This window comes from Benincasa hispida, chromosome 4 (assembly GCF_027475165.1).
Source record: "Benincasa hispida cultivar pf3 chromosome 4, pf3_genome.v1.1, whole genome shotgun sequence".
NCBI classification, from domain to species: domain Eukaryota; kingdom Viridiplantae; phylum Streptophyta; class Magnoliopsida; order Cucurbitales; family Cucurbitaceae; genus Benincasa; species Benincasa hispida.
In genome coordinates, this window is record NC_143481.1 from 33,107,878 (window position 1) to 33,120,690 (window position 12,813).

Genomic DNA, 12,813 nt, shown 5'->3' on the forward strand with positions numbered 1-12,813 from the left:
GAACGCCTATTTACGAGTGGCCCAAAACTGACCCAACTTATTTAAAAGATCTAACAAAACAAATAGCAAAATAGGAAATTTCATTTTAATAAATAACAAAAAAAAGTTTTGAAATTAGATAAATGGCAAAAATATTTTCTAAATTATTAATTTTAAATTTTTAATTGACCAAAACAACCCTATCAAATCTTACTTACTAGTAAGAGATAAAATTAAAATCCTAACTACCTAATTTCATTGCCATTAAAAGGAAAAAAAAATAAAACATATATAATATTTTAAAACTATTTAATTAAATTATTAGAAAAAATCTAAACCAATCATGTAACCATCTATTAGTAGGCATGAAATAGAAATCTAACATTTTTTTAAAAAAAGAAAAAAAGAAAAATATGCTTTTAACTTAAATTCACAAAACTAATGGGTATTTAAAGTATTTGCATATAATTTGCAATTGATTATTTTTAAAAACTAATATTATTCAAAGGCAATCGATAAGAAATATAGTATAGGTATATTGCAAACTTTAGAAATATAACAAATATAACGTAGGAATATTGTAAACTCTAGAAAATATAACAAATACATTATAGAAATTGCAAACTCTAAAAAATATAAGAAATATAGTGTTATTATATTGCAAACACTTCTGCAAATATTCTATATGCATAAATTAGATTTACATTTGCCAAAAAAATAATAAAATAAAAAAATCATAAACTATATTTTAAGAGTTTATTACAACTCAATGTGTAGAAAACATAAATAAAAGCATAAGATTAAAATGGAAAATTTAAAAATATAAGTAAAATTAGAAAATTTTTTAATATTCAAACCAATCATTTACGATTTAAAATATTATAAACTCCTATGAAAGAAGCATAATTTTCACGTATTTTCTTAAAAATTGAAATATGAACCAAAATAAGAAAAATAAATCATGGCCATGTGAAACTGCCTAATGTTCATGTCAAAACAAAATCACTAAGATTAAAGGACAACAAAATTGAAAAAAATCTCAAATTTATAATCAACAATCTAGGAAAGAAATTAAGAAAAATCTATAGAAAATTTAAGAAAAATCTACAGAAAATTGAAGAAAAATCTATAAGCAATGAGGTATGAGTTTAGAAAGAAACCCTAAGGTATTAGAATCTAAAGATAAATAAACGTAGTCATGATATTACCTGCATTGGTGGGTCTCGGTTTCATGATAGGCGGTGTGTTATATGGGATGTGGAAGAAGACGGAAAAGAAGGAGGAGAGCAAGAGAAGAAAGAAGATTGAAAATGAAGGAATTTTTGAAAACTAGAATATCAGATTTAGATACATAAAGATTTTTTTCTTAAAAAAATTTAGTTAGATTCTATTTCGAGGGTATTTTTTGGAATACAATATTCAATCTACACTTGGAGTATGTGTGATTTGTCAAAAATCTTATTAATTTTGAATTGTGCCAAATATTCAAACAAAACCAAAAATTTTGCTATATTATCCAATTTTCCTATTTAGGTTTCAATTGGAAAAATGGAAAAAGTGAAAACTAATAAGATTTTTAGCAAAATCAATGGAGGTCAGGTGAGCTGCCTTGGATTTGTAACATATACATGTAATTATTGAAGTTCGATTTACTAACATTTAAACACAGTATAATTGTAAATCCTTGAGTTATAAGTTTTTAACGGTAAATAAATACAATCCTAGATTCTCAATATTTTTTCATTTAAACAAATAATCCTAATTTTTCTCTCCAAATATTTGTTTGATATCGATATTTTTTTTTTTTTTTGTGCATATTTAGTTTTATCCAACCATTTATTGTTTTTTTTAAATAAGTTTTATCTCAATGTTTTTTCATTTCTTTATACATTTACGTGTTTTTTTTATTCCTTAGTCTACCTTGTTTTCATGTTTATCACGTTTTGTTTCGTATTAGATCTAGTTTTATATTTGTTCATCTTTTTTTTTTTTTCTTTTTTTTTTTTTTTCTAGTTTTTAGTCTATAAAACTGATTTTTCATCTAATCATTTTTTTTTAATTTCTTTAACTATTTGTTACAAGATTCAGTTTTATCTAAATCTTTTTCATTTGTTTATATGTTTATCTTTTTTCATCTTACCTTCTTATCACATTTTATTTCATATTAGATTTTTTTTTTTTTTCAAGTTTTTAGAGTGTATTTTTATCAAGTTTTATCTAATATTATGTGACGAACCGACTTTTCGAGATCTTTAACTAGCATCACTACTTCATGAATGCAAGTTTAAACCAAAAACATTACAACCTTTGATGTAAAATTTATGTAAGCAAACACGACAATTTTAAAATAATTTATAAAATAAATAAATAAGCTTTTGTTCAGGATCCCCTAAAATGGTCATAAAAGGATGGAACTGGTACTTCACATCCTTATCAAGAGTTAAGAATGTCTCATCGTAGTGGGAGGGTCGTGCAACAGCCTGACCAGTACATGGATTTAATTGAAACTCAAGTCATCATACAAGATGATGGCTTAGAGGATCCATTAACTTTCAAACAAACAATGAATGATGTGGATAAAGACCAATAGATTGACGCCATGGACATGTAATTTATGTATTTCAATTTTGTCTGGGATCTTGTAGATCAACCTGAAGGGGTAAAACCCATCGGTTGCAAATGGATCTACAAGGACCAAGCTAGTAAGGTACAGACCTACAAAGCAAGACTTGTAGCAAAAGGGTTTACCCAAAGTAGGGGTAGATTATGAAGAAACCTTCTCTCCGGTTGCCATGATAAAGTCAATTAGAATACTCTTATCCATAGCTACATTTTATGATTATGAAATATGGCAAATGGATGTCAAGATAGCCTTTCTGAATGGCTATCTTGAAGAGAGTATTTGTATGTCTCAACCAGAAGGGTTTATTGATCAGGGTCAAGAGCAAAAAGTTTGCAAACTTAATTGATCCATTTGTTGGTTGAAACAAGCATCTAGATCTTGGAATATGAGATTTGACACTGCGATCAAATCTTATGGCTTTGAAACAAACATTGACAAACCTTGTGTATACAAGAAAATCGTTAACAAAACTGTCACTTTTCTGGTGTTGTATGTTGACAAATTCTATTCATTGGGAATGAAGTAGAATTTCTAGATGACATTAAGAGATGGCTGGCTACGCAATTCCAAATGAAAGATTTGGGAGAAGCACAGTATGTTCTTGGGATCCAAATAGTTTGGAATCGCAAGAACAAAACATTAGCAGTGTCTCAAACATCTTATATAGACAAGATGTTGTCTAGGTATAAAATGTAAAATTCCAATAAATGAATGTTGTCTTTTAGACATGGAATTCATCTGTTTAAGAAACAAAGTCCTAAGACACCTCAAGAGGTTGAGGATATAAAACGAATTCCATATGCATCAGCAATAGGGAGTTTAATATATGCAATGTTGTATACTCGTCCCGATATATGCTATGTTGTTGGAATAGTCAACAGATTTCAATCAAATCTTGGATATGATCATTGGACTACCGTTAAGAACATTCTCAAGTATCTTCGAAGAACGAGAGATTATATGCTCGTGTATATTGCTGAGGATCTGATCCTTACTGGATACACTAATTTTGACTTCCAAACTGATATTGATTCTAAGAAATCAACTTCGGGATCAATATTCACTCTGAACAAAGGAGTTGTTGTGTGGAGAAGCATCAAGCAAAGTTGTATTGTTGACTCCACAATGGAAGCTAAGTATGTAGCTGCGAGTGAAACAGCAAAAGAAGCAGTGTGGCTCAGAAAGTTGCTGACTGACTTGGAAGTAATTCTTAATATGCACTTGCCTGTCACCCTCTATAGTGACAACAGTGGAGCAATTGCAAATTCAAAGGGACCTCGAAGCCATAAAAGATGAAAGCACATCAAACGGAAGTTCCATGTCATTAGGGAGATTGTACACAGAGGAGACGTGATTGTCACGCAGATAGTCTCACAAGACAACTTAGCTAATCCATTTACAAAGCCCTCTCGGCTAAAGTGTTTGAGGATCACCTAGTAGGACTAGGTCTACAAGATATTTATCACTAGGGCAAGTGGAAGAATTTATGGGTATCTATTGTCCTAGTTTATTGTATTTATACATTTTGTTCTCTAAGTGTAACTCAACATTGTATACATTTGTATATATTGATCAACTGGAGTTTTAGTCCAAGTGGGAGTATTGTTGGGTTTTATGTCCTAAAACTTGCAGTTTCTAAAAGATAAACATATTCTATAATCAATAAACTTATTATTGATTCTATAAATTGCATACGTAAAAGTCTAAATCCAATCAACTAAGATCCATGGCTATTATATGAATACTTGAACTTTATGTAGAGACATAGAGATGGATCAAGTTTGAGTAAATAGCCAAAACGGTCTATAGTACATGATTAAGGTTGGGTACCTTATTCTGGTAACACTATTGGATGCGGCCTACTTTGTAGTTGTTACAAGTTGTTGTAAAGATACTACAAATGAAGTGATCTAGATTCATTCATGTACTAACATGAGAAGCGGGGGTGTCCTATACAATGAGTTTGCATAAGACCGAATCAAGAAATAAGTCACTCTTACTTTATAACGTTGTTTACTGTATAAGACTGACTATTTCATATAGATGACCTAGGTAACTCGATCTTAATTCTAAGCTAACTATGAACTCCTGTTTATTTGAGATTATCCTAAGATTTGCATAGGTGAGGGTTGGCTCAATAGCGCGGGCTCAATAAGCCTTCTATTTTAGGGGTAAGGTGTAAAACCCAAACCCTAATTACTTCAAGTAAGAGTAAGTAATGTGATGTCTTCTAATGAGCTAAATGAAGCCATGCCTTAGGAAGGGTAGAAGAAGGAAGCAAGAAGAAATAGGCTCTTAGGTACCTGAGTGTAAAAGTAAGACAAAACTCGGCTAGGCTAAGGAAGGTCATGCTTGATGATGAAATGCATAATAAATATATGAATGAGATAATGTCATCTAATAAGATGTAGTGCTGAAGTAATATTGTGAGTGAAGTTAGAAAAAGGAGTTTTGCTAAATCCTAGCCTTCATCACCAATAATGGGCCAGGTGGCACAAGGAGGGTTCATGTTGGATTTTGTGCGGTAATATAAGTAAGAAGGTCGAATTCATTGGGTCGGTTTTGGACAAACTACTTTTGTGTAATTCCAATGGCATTCGAAAGCTCTGTGTGTCTATTTTCTATAGCTAGGTTGTTGGAAGGAAAACTCGTTGGAATAAAGTCGGAGGGGCAAAATAAAGATAAAGGATTCGTTTCTCGGGTGAATTTGGGCCATCAGTGAAGAATTGAAGTTCTAGGACAAATTACGAAGCGTTTTGAGCTAAAATTTTAGATAATATTGTTAACTCAATTATCAACAAATTTGTAGAATAGAACTTTTTAAGATGAGGCATGGAAATCGAGTTATATAATTTTGAAGTTTGAACTGGAAATTGTTGAACAAGCAGGTAGCTGCTTGAATTGGGGCCAACGATGAAGTTTTGAATCTTCAGATTAAACGACGGGGAATTTTGAGCTTAATTTTAAGGAAATATTTCTAACTCAATTCTAAACATGTTTGTAGAAATAAGTTTCTTCAAAAGAGGTCTGGATTTTGAGTTATGAATTTTTAAATTTGTAACAGAGAATATGTGCATAAGCAGACAGCTGCTTGGGAAGAACAAACAAACAGCTCACCGTGGAGATTATAGCGAGATTTTATGATGAGGATCTCGCTAATGAAGGAAATCTCGCTAATTTTGTGATGAGGATCTCGCTAGAAATTGGGCTAGATCTCACTAGAAATTGGGCTAAGTATCGCTGGTAAGGTGAGTATCGCTAGTATTGCTGATCTCGCTCTAGAGGATCTCACTGGTATCGTTCTAGAGGATCTCGCTGGTCTCGCTCTAGAGGATCTCGCTGGTATCGCTCTAAAGGATCTTGCTGATATCGCTCTAGATGATCTCACTGTCCTCGCTCATGGGGATCTCGCCAGTAAAGCTATCTTTGTTGATGAAAGTTCCTTTAATAAATAAATTAATTGAGGTATTTTACTAAGAATTCTAAGTAGTTTAACTGAGAATTATGTCCTTTCAGGCCAAGAGGAGCTAGAAGAGGCGTATAATCCGTTAAGAGGCCAACGAGTTGTGAGTGACTATATGATGACTTACTGTTTTAATGATTTAGAAACTATGATCTCTTTGAAGATATTTCTCATACTAAGTGTTTAAATGATGTGCCAAGCAACATATTTGTGAAACTGTTTCTCATGCTAAGTAAAGCCTGTTTTCCATGGAATTGACATGATTTATATATGTTATCTTGTCCAAATACTATCAGTATGTTTAAGTAACTCCATTTTATGATGAACCAGTATGATGGATGAACTAGTATGATGATTTGAGCACTAAGCCTTAGTATTCAACTAAAGGTTTATGACTAGTTATATGACGGATACTGAAGGACAATGAGAAGGTATTCTTTCAACTAAAGGTTTATGACTAGTTATATGACGGATACTGAAGGACAATGAGAAGATGTCCTTTCAACTAAAGGTTTATGACTAGTTATATGATGGATACTGAAGGATAATGAGAAGGTATCCTTTTACTAAATGTTTATGACTAGTTATATGACGGATACTGAAGGACAATGAGAAGGTATCCTAAGGATACTGAAGAACAATGAGAAGGTTTCCTAAGGGTACTGAAGGACAATGAGAAGGTATCCTAGTCAAGTACCTAAGGTATGACGGTACTCAGTTATAACCACATGCACGTAGGTAATACGACGTCGAGGGATTGAGCAAAAGGGTTCTCCCTGACTAAGGTTGGCATTGAGGGTTAGATCTAATAGTTCACTCTCAACTAAGGATAATGGTAGTCATATCTTCTTTTTGGCTAGAAGGATAATTTGGAAATGTTAATGCTTATGAATGTTTATCAACGCATGATGTTACTAATGTATGAGTTTTCCAAGTATGTTTTCCATATCTAACACATGTTAATAGTTTTACAAGCTACTTCAACATGATTTAAACCAACTTATTTCGCAAAGTATGAAGCATGCGTTAGGGTTAAAGCGAAGGTCGTATGAAGCTTGATGTACTATGTTTTAAATACCTAAGATTGTCAAAGTACATGCATTACTATTCCTAAATATACTGAAAGGGATACTGAAGGTAGGGAAGGTATCCTAAAGAGTTTTCTATGCTATATTTGAGAACTATTCTTTAAATACTTTTCGAGAACTTGATAGCTTGAGTGAGCCAGATACCAAAGGTAAGGAAGGAATCTGAATAAATGTACCTAAGGTGTTGATGGTACATAGAAAACTCCGTGAGCACGTAGACAGGTCTGAATGAGAGGCCGAGGTATGGGTCTCTTAGCCGATAACAGACGTTGGGAGCTAAAGCGATGTATGCTCATTCTCAATGGAGGAATAATGATGTTAATGGTGGTTTTAAAGGTTATATGTACACGTTTGTTTGGTATACTCTAGTTTCAGTATTATGTTCTCAAGCTTTCGGTTTTAAGCATGAGATTTATATTTTTATTAAGTCACTCACTGGGTTTCTAGTTCACGTTTTCGAATGTTTTTCTTTTTTAGGTAGCGGTCAGTTCCCAAAGGACTATTCTGCTGCTACTCTGCCACTCAAAGAAACAAGTTGAAGGAAGCGTAATTGAAGACCTGTATTAGTTAGTATACATGTGTCTGTCTAGTGATTAGTACTCTTGATGGGGCTCACTAGGTTGTAATATCCATCTATAAACGATGCTATGAAACTCTGTAATGTAAATGTGTTAAGTTCTGAGTTAATATGTATGTATTCAGGGTTTGAGTATTACTTGCAGGTAAGATAGGCAGTAAGAGCCAGTAAAAAGGTTGGTAACTATTGCAGTCACCATTCCGTCCAGGTTAGGAGGGTAATCTGATGCGGGTGTGACATAAGGTCGGGTAGATAGTTGGGGACATAAGGTGCAAGACGAAATTCATGTCTACCTGATTTAAGGATAGGAGAAAGGTTGTTCTCTTAAGTACTAAATCCAGGTCTTGAACATATAGCCCCACTTCTCATTGGGCTGAGAGGGATCTGGTTTAGTGACTGGATCATAAACCAATTGTTTATTAGAGGATAAGTAGAAACTTAAGGAACAAGACGTAATCTTGGAGGTAAAACATACATTTGACCCAACCATTATTACGGACAACCTTTGACAGGTTAACTTACTAATCATGGTTATATCAAGTGGACATAATATATCTGCAGTGAAGGGAGTGCAATTATGGGTTAAGTGGAGTGACCCATTAGTTAACGAATGGGGGTTAATTTAGTATAAAGAGTTTAGCCAATTAATCTCGGATCGTTGGAGCCCATAATCTGTAGGTCCACAAGGTCCCCCTATTAGCTCGTAAATGGATTAGTTTTAGAGTAGCGTGATAAGTTAATTTGAAACATTCAAATTAGAATTAAAGAAAAGAGTAATTATATGAGATATAAATATGCGTTTAATTTTGGAATTAAACGAAATTGGAGAATTTAATTAATATTTAAATATGATTTAAATATTAAATTCTTGAAGGTGGAATTTGTGTAAAATTAATTTAATATTTGATATTAAATTCATTAGAATTAATTAAATTGTTTAATTAATTATTTATTATTAATTTTATTGTAAAGTTAATTTATGAATTAATTTTGTAAAATTAATAAATATTTTCAATTTTGAAAAACAAAATTGATTTTTAGAAATCATTTTGAAAATCAAAATTGGGAAAAACACACACAAAAAAAGAGAAAAGGTGGATTTCTCCACTAACACCTTCAAGTTGCTCACGACAATCCCACTTGCTTCAATTCACCGAGTATGAGCTGCATCTCATGCAACCTTCTTTTTTGCATGAATGTTCTGCAATAAATAGAGAAGTTTGAAGTGGAATTGAGGCATGCATCAGTTGAATTTTTATAGAAAAATTTGAGTTGAAGAAGGTGTTCTTCAAGTGGGTGCAGCAGTGTGTACTCCAAATTCCCTTTATTCAAGCTTACAACTCAATCTAAAGCTCCAAGAGAATAGTAGGGAAGATCTTGAGGTGGTTCATAAGAAGAATTGGAGAAGATTTGCAGCTGAATTTGTGATTCAAAGTGGTTATACAAAGGTATTACTTGAAACCCTCTTATTATTGTATGAGCATGCTTTAGTTATAGTCAAAATTAATGAATTGGAATGCTTATTGATCCTTGTTGCTTCCACTGCATGCTGATATACTCCTACATATAGAGTATCAGTTAAATAACACACCACCATAACCCTATAATAACTGTATCCACTCCTTGAAGATAGTTTTTAAGATAAAAACCTTCCTGATTCATACATCTATATTGAGAATGTCCATACTCTATAGAGTTGGTAAAAAAATTGCCCATGCAAGAAAAAAGATGCTATCTATAGTGCTCGGTAAGTCCAGGATTCGGACATGGATTCGACTCTTAACGGCCCTGGTAATCCCTTACGTTCTTTGTGACATGGTTATACTACTATAATCCATTCATAACAGTTGGAACATAGTTGCTTGTATCTATCTTTCTTTCTTAATAAACAAAACTGGTGTACTCCAAAGCGAAACATAATGGCATATAAAGAACTTTGCTAAATAGTTCACGTTTCTATGACTTAAGCTACTTCATCCCATCTATTGCAAATTTTTGCTATTAACTCAACTTTATTACCAAGTTTATCCCTTGTGCCAATGGTGATCTTGGAAGATCTAGCTTACTTATTTCAATGATTGTACAACTTTTATCTACATCAAGCTGGATTATTCTCCTTCTTCAATCAAATTAACGGTCTTATTAGTTTATGTTTCCAACTTGCGCACAAAAGTCAACATCTCTTAAAACATGCTAATACCTTCTACGATTCACCTCTTAACTAATGAATTCTCAACATTCCATGTCAATAGTTCTTGAACATCTATTGTTGCTAATAACTCCACTAGAAATAGTTTTTTTTTTCTTTTTTAGGCACGTTACACAAAGAAGTAGAACACAACACCTTATTCAATCCACCAATCTTCAACACCACAAAAATGATCATGACCTATTGACCCTTTCAAAATTCCTCTTGAAACATTTTGACTTTAATATTTACTAACTTTTAATAGAGTTATAGTCTCTTCTCTTTCTCTTATTTATAAAGCAACTTTAACCTTATACCTGAGTACGTGCCTTGTGAGAGAATTTATTCGTTCTACTACCAATTTTATTACCTAATACAAAATGTAACACCATTCCTTAGTGAATTCTCAACTAGTCTACTTTATTCTTTTGCTTAAACAGATACATCATTTATTATCTTCATTGTTATATCATAACACTACATAGTTTCATCATATTTTAAGATCTTTGAACTGGAACATCTATTATTTCTTAGCAGTCCTTTCATAAGATCAAATAGTATCAAGTGACGTTTAACATTCATCGATTTCTTATTAAGTCATAACATAATAACCATCTCATGCTAACTTCCATAAAGGCATAAAACAAGTAGTGGAACATAACTTGTGCTATTAAACTAAACAAATAATTCAATGTAAAGCTTTTCATAATATTTTACCGATCAAATGTACCTGGCAATGAAGAAGAATCCGTTAGTGAGTCATGAGAGACATTTTGGACTTACGATGTAAGTCAATCTACAGAGCCTAAAAACTCAGGCATTGATACCAACCATAACGACCTGACTTTTTGAGATCTCTAATTAATGTCATTACTTCATGAATGAAAGTTTAAACAAAAAAACATTATGACCTTTGATGTAAAATTTATGTAAACAAACACGACAATTTCAAAGCAATTTATAAAATAAATAAATACATAAACAAATAAAGCTTTTGTTCGGGGTCCCCTAAAATGGTCATAAAGTTAACGCTAGAAACATAAAACTTTCTATCTAACATTAAATTCTAAATCAAAATATCAAATATCTTGAAGATGTAAAACTGGGCAGAAGTGACTCTCGAATCCTATATGGCATGATCACGGTTTCCCCTTGCCATTCGTTGGGATGTCCTTACTCTTACCTAGATGAGTATAAAATACTTAGTAAATGACCCCATTACTGGGATCAGACTAAGCAATCACATACAGTGAATTCTTGGGTTTGTGGGACATGCATATTGTAACTGATCCTGGATGGCCATCTATGTGGATAATTTGTTTCGTCCTATCATGCATGTTTAGTGACCTGATGACACACCATTAAAACATGCAAATGAACCCATGAGTGCACATTATCATAACATGGAAGTGATCCTGTCAATTCACACATGTCTAGTGGCCTGATGACACATTTTCAAATATGGAAGTGAACTCGTTTGGTCACAATATCATAACATGGGATGTGATGGGACAATAGTGTTGGAGTTAATGCCCTAAATTTCATGGTCTTTTAGTTTGTACACTGTATTTTTACAAACATATTATTTATGTAATAAAATAAGTGTTATTTGACATTTAGTTGTATTAACCCAAAAACAATAAATTAAGATCCAAGGTTATTGGATGTATGTGGAGATATACAGGTGGATCATATTTAAGTAACAACCTGAATGGTCTGTGATATGTGAATAAGGTTGGGTATCTTATCCTGGTAACACTACGGATACGACCCATTTTATAATTGTTACAATTGTTGTAAAGTGTTACAAATGATCTGATCCTAATCATTCATGTGAAGACTGCAAGCGGAGGTATCATATACAAAGAGTTTGTATAAGATCAGACAACAAAATGAATAGTCTCTCTTTATAACACCGTTGCTAGACGAGACTTACATTTCACCAGGATAACCATAGGTGACTTGACCTTATTCCTAAGTAAGTTATGAACTCCTGCCTATAAGGGTGGTCCTTTGATCTGCATGGGTGAGGGTGGCCAGATTCACCGACTCAATATGTCTACCATTTTAGGGATTCGTCTGATTAGGGAGTTGGAAACACAACTACAAAAAAAGGAATTCATTCTTTCCCTTTGTTAGAGTAAGTAGATAAATTGCTCCCTTAAGGGTTGATTCCGGATCTTTTATGGTGTCACACCCTCTCCTGGCCCGATAGAGGTTTAGTTATAGTTGGACTAGGACTAATTATTTAGTAGAGGGATCGATGGTACCTAAGGAGTTAGATGTAACTACAAGGGTAAAACGGTAATTTTGACCCAGCTGTATACGAGCAATTTGTGAAGGGTCAACACATTATTGGTTAGTTATATCCAATGAACACAGAAATACATCTATAATACAAAAAGTGCAGCTGTCAGTCTTTAAGTGGAGTGATCGACAATTAATGAAGGTTGATTAATTTAATTAAATAGTTTAATTAATTAATTTCTTATCATCGGAGCTTCAATCTATAGGCCTATAAGGTCTCCCTATTAGCTCAATAAGGATTAACGAGAATCAAATTAATTTTGGATTAATTGGAATTGTTCAAATTAATTAAAGAGAATTAATTGTATGTGATAAAATTAATATAATGTATGTGATATATTATAATATAAAGTTTTAATAAAAGAAACAAATATTTGAATATGATTCAAATATTGATTATATGAATGTGATTTATATAAAAACTATAGGTTAAAATTAATATGAATATGATTCATATTAATACTATATGTTATATTGAGAGATTGTAAATTATAGGTTCTATTATATGTGATATAATAAACTATAGTTTATATATTATATGAGATATATGTAAGGATTGAATCTCGAGTGAAAGCGTGTGAACGCCTT